The sequence below is a fragment of the Mastomys coucha genome, unplaced genomic scaffold, assembly GCF_008632895.1.
Source record: "Mastomys coucha isolate ucsf_1 unplaced genomic scaffold, UCSF_Mcou_1 pScaffold9, whole genome shotgun sequence".
Taxonomy (NCBI): domain Eukaryota; kingdom Metazoa; phylum Chordata; class Mammalia; order Rodentia; family Muridae; genus Mastomys; species Mastomys coucha.
Window position 1 is genome coordinate 63,230,910 of NW_022196915.1, and position 8,551 is coordinate 63,239,460.

Here is an 8,551-nt window from a genome sequence, read left to right on the forward strand (position 1 = left end):
TGCCCCACTCCAATGCCCCACTCCAATGCCCCACTCCAATGCCCCACTCCAATGCCCCACTCCACATGCTCTTTGGAGGACGACAGTCAATAGTGGTGTAGGCTTTACCTCTTCCTTATTGGCCTCATGTCTGGATATCTCCAGGCAGCCAGGCCACCCTCCCCGCTTCTCCTCTTCCCCAGGTTGTCCCACCTATGTTTGCTTGATTATATAACTGGTTTTATTATGCCAACCAATATTTGCCAAGCACTTACAGTATGCTTTTCAGTATGCCTAGTCAGACCACACAAGGTATCTAATTGAGAATGACAGGTGTTCTTACCCAGTAATAACATGATAATCACCCTCTTTTTAAAGATTTTTTTTTTTTTTTTGGTATTCCATTCATGATGTAATCTTCCCCACACCATTACTCTATGAGAAGACAAGGGGTCACTGGTGTGGTTTGTATATGGCATCGATTATGAAACATCAAGTTAAAATTTGATTCTGAATGTAACAATGTTGAAAGGTAAATGGACTCTTAAAGAGTCAGTTAGGTCTCGGGAACTCTAACCTTATAAACAGGTGAATGTCTGTTTGAGAAGCTAAGTCAGGTCTTTGGAAAGTAGATTAGGTCTCTGCAGAGTAGTGTCACATGACTTGAGTAAGTTGGTGTAAAGCAAGATTGCTTCTGGCTTTTCTACATCTTACAGGTGTTCACTTCCCTTCTGCTGTATCAGTGGCTCCTGAGGCCCACACCAGAGGTAGACGTGGATGTTTGCCTCCTATACTTTATAGTCCAGAACTGTGAGCCAATATACATACTAATTGCCATTGGTTTTTCTCTGTGTAGGCTTTTCTCAATAGTACAATGGCAAAATACAGAGGATTTGAAAACATAGATAGCTTGGTTTTGAACATCGGTTGTGTTTGTTACTAGGAGCAACCTGTGGTCTTGGGATGGTTACTTAGCTTTCCTATGCCTCAGTTTGTCCCATTATAAAACAGGGGTGAAAATTTCTCTCATACGACATCGCTGGGAATTAGAAAATGTGTGCAAAGAATTTGACACTTGGCAGGCACTAAGTAAGGGTGCTGTACAAGGAAGACCAGAGAAGGTGCTGGGGAAGACACTGAATTCCCCTTTGGGTCTCAGGCATTCATTCTCCTGGCTTCAGAGACGCTCACATGAAGACGGTTTGCTGGGAGGAGGAACGCAAAAGTCCGAAATGAGTTTAAACGTTTGCTGCCGCCATCGAATTCCAAGAGACTGTTCTCTGCAGCAACCGCCATAAGCCCACGGTGTACACCTCTCAGCCATGTGAGGCTGCCATGGCTCAAGCTGTAATGACCCCAAGGAAGATGCTGGCATATACCTCAGGCCATCCGCGAGTGGATGTTGAAAGGAATCTTCAATGAGTAACAAATAAATTAATTATGTCAGACTTGCTGTTTGTTTTCAGATATATTATTTCTCAATTTTGGTGGCAGTTCTCAGAAAGTAGATGGTTCTTAGCAAGCTATGAGTCTGGGTCAAAAAGTGTTTTGTTTTTAAATACCATAGCTGCAAAATGAATGACTAATTAGTGAATTGTAGAAAACTATCACTAATGTTCTATCTCAAATTATAAATATATAAATATGTTTCATCTATAATCATATATTTATATTGTTGGACTTAGAATGTAAGATTATTAGGGCAAATAAATATTGTAATAAATAGTTATAACATTTCAATATAGATTTTTTATCAATTTTTAATGACCGTAATGTAAATCTGTTTAACGTTGAATGGACTTGTCATGTATCTCAATGGTACAGCATTTTCCTTATATGGGCAAATCCTGGAGTTCAGTCTGGCACTAACAAGAAGTCTGACATGCAAACATTTACTTTCATTTTTGGTAATTCCAAGACACTTGGCATTTAAATGGTTCTTCACGCATTACAAATGTATAGAAATGACAGTTACTAGAGAGTGACATATGAAGACAGTTTTTAATCTGTATGTATCTGTGATTGTATGGTATGGTGAACATGAATATATCCGTGTTTTCATTCATTAATCTTATTGAATATAAATGAGAGAATTGTTACAAAATATAATTGAGTAGAGCTGCTCATGGGCATATCATGGGATTCATTGATTAGAGCTGGATTGGACAGGAAAATAATGAAATTCAGATAAAATTACATATATCAAATAGAGACAGGATGGATATTGAAAACTGCACATATTCTGGTGAATGAAAATATTAAACTGACTTATTATATTCATAGAGTGATGCATTTCTCAGCTACCACCAGAGAAGCTTCTATATACAGTAGGTAGATGGTGATGAATACACAGGCCCACGAGTAGCCAAGGTTCTGAAAATACAAACCTATGGAATGGAGTGCCTGTACTGCAGCTCCTCCTTTCAAGTCTCAGGGATCACTGTGGAAAAGAGGGTGCCAAGACTCAAAGGACCAGAGGAGGCAGAGGGGTACAAGGAAACAGTACCTGATGGACACAACAAGACAGCTGCACATATCAACTCACAGTGGTAATGACATCGTGCGCAAATGCCATACAAGATCAAGCCGGCCCAAACCTCAGCCTGGACAGGCTACAGACATGGACACAAACTGGTTGAGGAGCGGTTGGCAACTGATGGCTGCTAGGAAAGCTCTGATGGTCTTAGTGAGTTGTCACTGGTAGGCAGACTGCTCCAGTGGAATGCAACATCTACCAATAAATGAGCATCCCAAATTGGACTGGATGGGGGGCACACAAAAAAACAGTCACCGTGTTGGGTGGGTGGGAGGGGGGTGAGTCTGGGAGGACTTTGGGGAGAGGGTAAATATGCCCAAAACTCACTATACAAAACTCTCCAAGATATAATTAAAAAAATAAGAAAGAAAGGAAGGAAACTGTATATAGTTGTGTGGCTGACACAGACCATTTACAAAGCAGAGATTATATGAGACAAGTTCTTTGTATACAGTTTGGCCTGTGGGGACTATGTTCAGCCCCTGAGCTCTAGGCTCTAGGCTGCTGGGTCTTAGGGCAACAGCATTCTCTCCTCATGACTCCTTTCTTCTTCCCTGGGTGCTCATGGCTCCTTCTTTTGGCTGATCCCAACATGCATGGCTTTCATCAGATTTCACTGCTTTTGATTTTCTTGTTTTCTTTGAGGTGCTAGACATCCAAGTCAGGGCCTTGCACATGCTGGGCAAGTGCTCTACCACAGAGCTGCAGCAGAATGACTGCAGCCCAGGATCTGGCAGGAGGAGGTGTCTTTCATTGCCATGGAAGTCTTTTCATCTTTTCCTTCCCAGGAATCATTGTTGGCTTTCCAGTTTCAAGCAACCCTTTCTTGGTGAACATACATGGTGCTCAGACTTCTCTACTCTCACCAGAAACCTTCTAGAAACCTCTGCCCATCAATCTCTCAGTGTTTTCCTGGTCAGGAGCAGAGAGCAAGGCATGCACATTGCATTTATAAATGGAAACGTTGAAGCAACTCCAAGTAGTGGTTTCCTGGCCATCAACACAAAATTGCACGACCCGGTTTGTGTTATAAGTTTGTAATATCTTTCCTTCTGCTGGAAGGAAGATTACAGTGGACTGGGGGAGAGAGTTGCGTTTTTAAGCTTCTTAGGTGTTCACCCTAGTTGTGAGTCTACCTCTTATTTGGGAGTGAGGAAGCAGACAGCCATACAAGGCCATACAATGGGAAGGGACTCTGGTAGATCTGTGTGACATGCCTCTGGGCTTGAAGATAGCTTTAGAGATTAGGAACAAAGACCAGACCATTGTTCACTCGCTTGCTTTTGGTGAGGCAGGGTCTTCTTCCTGTAGCCCACCCAGGATAGCCTTGAACTCACAATCCTCTTGCCTCAGCCTCTGAATAATGAAGGATTTTGTTTCCTTGTGGTCTTAGAGACCCAACTCAGGACCTCATATGGTCAGCAAACTCTCCATTGAGCTATATTTCCAGACTGTGAATTGTCATCAATACATTCTCTCTCTCTCTCTCTCTCTCTCTCTCTCTCTCTCTCTCTCTCTCTCTCTCTCTCTCTCTCTCTCTCTCTCTCCCACAGTATATGTGTGAACGTCTAAGGATAACTTGTAAGAATCAGTTCTTTCCTTCTGCCATGTAAGCCACAGGGACAGAACTCAGGTCTTCAGGCTTTCGGGTAAATGTTACCTTCTGAACCATCTGTTTTGCCCTGTATTTAACCTTTTTAGGTATCTTAACCTTTTCTTATTTTCTGTATAAAAAATATAATGATGCCAAGACTGTAAGGAAGGCATTGGCTATTATTGGAAATCCCCCTCTTCCCTCAAAATATTGCTTTATTGAAAATACTACTTTTATTTACTAGGGGAAATACATATTTTGAGATTTAGGAAATTACACCAAAGTGTTTTCCATCCTTTCATCAATGGGAGGCAGAGCTCAGTGTGTTAAATCTGGTGAAAGGGATTGTTGAGTTGGCTTCACATCCCTGCCCTGCCTCCCCAGACAAGCAGTAGACAAGGACCTTCGGAAATGGCCTCACTCTCTGGCTCTTCCCATTGGCTGGCTCATAGTTCACCTCATCTCCTTAGCAGAATGACTGTGCCATGGGATCTGACAGTTGCAACATTTAATTTGCCTCAAAAGCTCTTTCTTCCTTCTGGGGAGTTCCACTCTTCCTCCCTTAGTTTGGTGACGGATCTTACCACAACTTTAATTACTAGTCTTCTACGGTAGACTAGGGAGATGGTCTCTCAAACCATGACTCCATCCACTAAGTGATGAATGAACAATCCAGCTCTTCACAGCCAACTCCCCAAACAAGCGTCAAACCTCAAAGCATGAGTAAAACGTGGCATGTTTCCCCTGTTTTGCTCCGTGTACAATATCGTTTCTTCACCTGAAGCCTGAAAAAACTGTTTGGTGCCTTCTTCTGACTCACAAGGCATTTGCTTAGTCACCTAAAGACAGATATTTGTGGAAGAGGCATCATCAGGGTTGCTTAGCAACAAAATATGTTTTATTAGGAACAAGTTTGTGTGGGGATGGTACCCTTCTTTGTTCCCTAAGGATCTGTGTCTTTGAGTTGATAGACTTACTAGCTAAATTGCAGCACAAGATTTTCTTTTTATGCTTGTTGGAAGATTGGGAAGGGAAGAGAAGGGAAGGGAAGAAAGGAAAGGGAGGGGAGGGGAAGAGAGAAAGGGGAGAGAGAAGGGAGAGGTGGGGAGTGAAAGGAAGAGAAAGGAGGGACTCAAGACTTGCTGACAAGTATAGACAAGGCACTTATATGCACCCAGAGGACCCTGTTTCTTCTGTCACAAATGTTCTAATTAGGAAACCTGAGGCTCAGCTTGGCTGTATATTCTTTTCCCTGCAAAGGATTCATGATGCTCTCAATCAGGACACAGGAAATGCCCAGAGAAAGAGGAGGGGAGAAGGCCCAGTCATGTAAAATGCTTGCTGCACAAGCATGAAGATGGACTTTCATTCCCAGTAGCCATGTAAAAAGCTAGGCATAGCAGCATACACCTACCTGTAGTTTCGGCACTGGGGAGGCAGAGACAGGTGGATCCCTAAGCCTATTGGTCAGCCAACCTCAGTGAACTGATGAGATCCAAGGGTCAGTGTCAGACCATCTCAAACGCTGAGATGGAGAAGCAAGTTGGACATCTGATGTTGACCTCTGCTCTCTACATACCGGCACATGTACTTCCACACGTGGACACAGATACACACATAATAAAGGGCATAGACTTGATCTGTTAGCTAAGGACTTGACATCTCATAGGGGCTAATCAACTCAGGAAGATGGGTATTTGAATTACCACCTCACGACGCAAGGAATTACAGATTCCAAGGTCATTTACTTAAAGCATCTAGACTAGTACTTATGCTCACAGAATTATGAAGACAAATAGCAAAACTACCTGTGTAAGGGGGAAAGGGATAGACATTGACATTATTAAATGGTTGTTATGTGGTAGTCACCATTTCAAAGCGTTTTGCACACAAAAATAACTTTGATTGCTTTAACCATCCATAAAGATGAGAAGCCAAGACAGATTCAGAAATAATGCCTTCTAAAAATAGTAGGGAGTGCATTTGAATCTTGGCATGTAACACACACAATCTGCTATACTATCTAGGTTCTTGGTCCCACATGACGATGACCCTGAGGGAATTGTGGCCCCCAAGAATACCTTTTGCAAAAGGAGAAAGCTTAGCTAATGCTTGTAATAAAAATTTGCTAGGTTTTAAGTTGGTGCCAATAAAAAGAGAAGTTTATTTTGTTTTGTTTTGTTTTTTTGTTTTTTTAAAAGAATCCATTAATTGTACATGGGCAGAGTACCAGTGGAGGATGGCTTTCTTTTAGACTAAAGTCCTTAAGTCCTTGTTTAATTGTAACGTGGGGTAAACCTGGACATAGGAAGTGAAGATGTAAATAGGAACCCACATCAGTTCCACTTTGGGAAATGCCATTCAAGGAGACTTTATGATATTGTGTTCTAGGCTTCACCAATTCTGTCAGAAGCCTAGGAGTAATGTTTACACATCTAGACTGGCAAACTCAGGTCAGAGGACCACATCATAAAGATTCTCAGCCAGCTGTGCTGTGATTCGTGGTCAGTAGGCCTCCTGTGAACTGGGGTGCTCTGCTTCTCAGTCCTCAGTGGACCAAGTAGTATCTTGGTCCAAAGAAGCATCGTCATTTGGATAAACTCATGAGGTCTATTTGTATGTAAAGTGGGTGGTTGTGACTTAATCTCTCTTCTTTTTCTTCAACAATAGTGGCTTTAATTACTTTTATTGTGTGTGTGTGTGTGTGTGTGTGTGTGTGTGTGTGTGTCCTTGTAATTCTGTGGGGCCTGGTCAAACTAGGATGGTTGTTGCAGAAGGTCTAGTATAGGCAGGATTGATCCTTATGTACAAAATGAAAAACGCTTCCTCATATGGCTAGGTTATATAGAGAATAATGGAACAGGAGAGACATTTGGCTTCATGTAGGTAGGTGGATATGAAAGCAAGCGATCCCACTCACACCATCTTCAAGCAGGGAGGCTGCTGGTGTAATTCAGTCTAAGGCCAAAGGATCTGGGAGTAGAGAATCTAAGGAGCTCCTGGCACGTGCACTGGAGGAGTCTGGGCAGCCTCTGGTGTGTGTTCAAGGCCTGAGAGTTATGCTGCCTAAAAGAAAGTGGTTTTCCCAGTTCCAGAAGGGTGGAATCTGAACTGTTGCCCTAGGAAAATCACTGTCAAAATACTGCTAGGCTGTAAGAAGTTAGGGCAGGGTGGGTGAAAACTAAGCAGATGCCCCTGGACAAGTACCTGGCCCTTCCTGTCTCTGGGTCTCCATCTTCAAAGTGAAAGGTTAAGACTACACGAGCCTGAAGGTTCCTCATGAATTCTAGAATCCCAGATCTTTTCTAGGGATTAGATAGGAAGAGAAATAGTTACAGAAACCAATGTTGGAAATCTTTGGCAAACAAGGCTATGGAATTAATTGGTCAGAGGTCACCACACGATCTAGGCTTATGATTCAGGTGGACCAAAGACTAAAGTACTGATAGTCAGAAACTGTCCTCAAAGTTTTCATCAAGGAATTTCCTCTTCTCACACCATGAGGCTTTATAATTACAAGATACTGTTACATAGAAAGAGCTCAGAGACCGGGAAGAGCATCCCAGTGTTGGTTGGATCCTCATACAGGACAGAAGCAGAAGCATAGTTTCTATTGTTCCTGTCTGGTGGATCAGTTCTGAGTTTGCAAGAAGGTAAGGTCACAGAGCTGAGTGTCTAGGGCTGACCAATTAGGATCCTACAGTCTATCAGTGGTATATCAACTGGTGTTAGCTTGCTGGTCTTATTTAGGCAACCCCACATCCAACACAACTTCTCAGCGGGGTCCTATCACAGAACGGCCATGTCAGACATGGGTTGGGAGGATTAGCAACCCATCCTGAACTCACCACCAGGTTGGAGTGTAGCCTTTAGAGTTGCTGCTGTGGTTTAGAGAGGCATCCCTTAGCACCATCAGGAAGCTGCCACTATAGATTAGGGGGAGCCTGTTCAGTTTGCTTGCTGACTCTTCTAGGGCTGAATCCTAATCATGTTTCTCCCCCCACCCCCGCCCCCAACCAAGGATTCTAACACTGAGCTTTGGTAGTCTGGGTGACTGAGATGGGAACAGTCACAGAATCTATGAAAACTACCACACACTGTGAGATGACTCTGTATGCTATTGTACTATTTTTTTATTGCTGTTTAGTTTTCCCCACATGCATATTATTATTCCAAAAACAAACCTGTTAGATAATATATTCTCACATATTTGGTTTTAGCAAGAACTTTCTTATTACTGACATGGGTGTGATTGTTTTTGGCTAAGCCAGGTTAAGGGAAGACCAACTTTTGAAGAACTTTCTAGGCCAATTTCTCTGATCTCTTTTGTATTGTAATTGAGGGACCCAACTCTGATCTCATTTTGACATGCTGCCTTGGGCATTCTCTGGTTTCTAGGGAGCATATAGAATCCCCCAGAAGCAGACAAAGTGAAGCCCCAT

At 42.6% G+C, this 8,551-nt stretch overlaps 1 long non-coding RNA gene across 1 annotated transcript in view; it reads right to left on the bottom strand.

Annotated features, from left to right (window-relative positions):
• LOC116084668 overlaps positions 1-8,083 on the bottom strand; it is a 65,973-nt gene extending 57,890 nt beyond the window's left edge. Inside the window, exon 1 of the long non-coding RNA XR_004116209.1 lies at positions 7,958-8,083. This is a non-coding gene — a long non-coding RNA (uncharacterized LOC116084668). The remainder of the gene's footprint in view (positions 1-7,957) is intronic.
• Between the last annotated feature and the right edge of the window lie 468 nt (positions 8,084-8,551).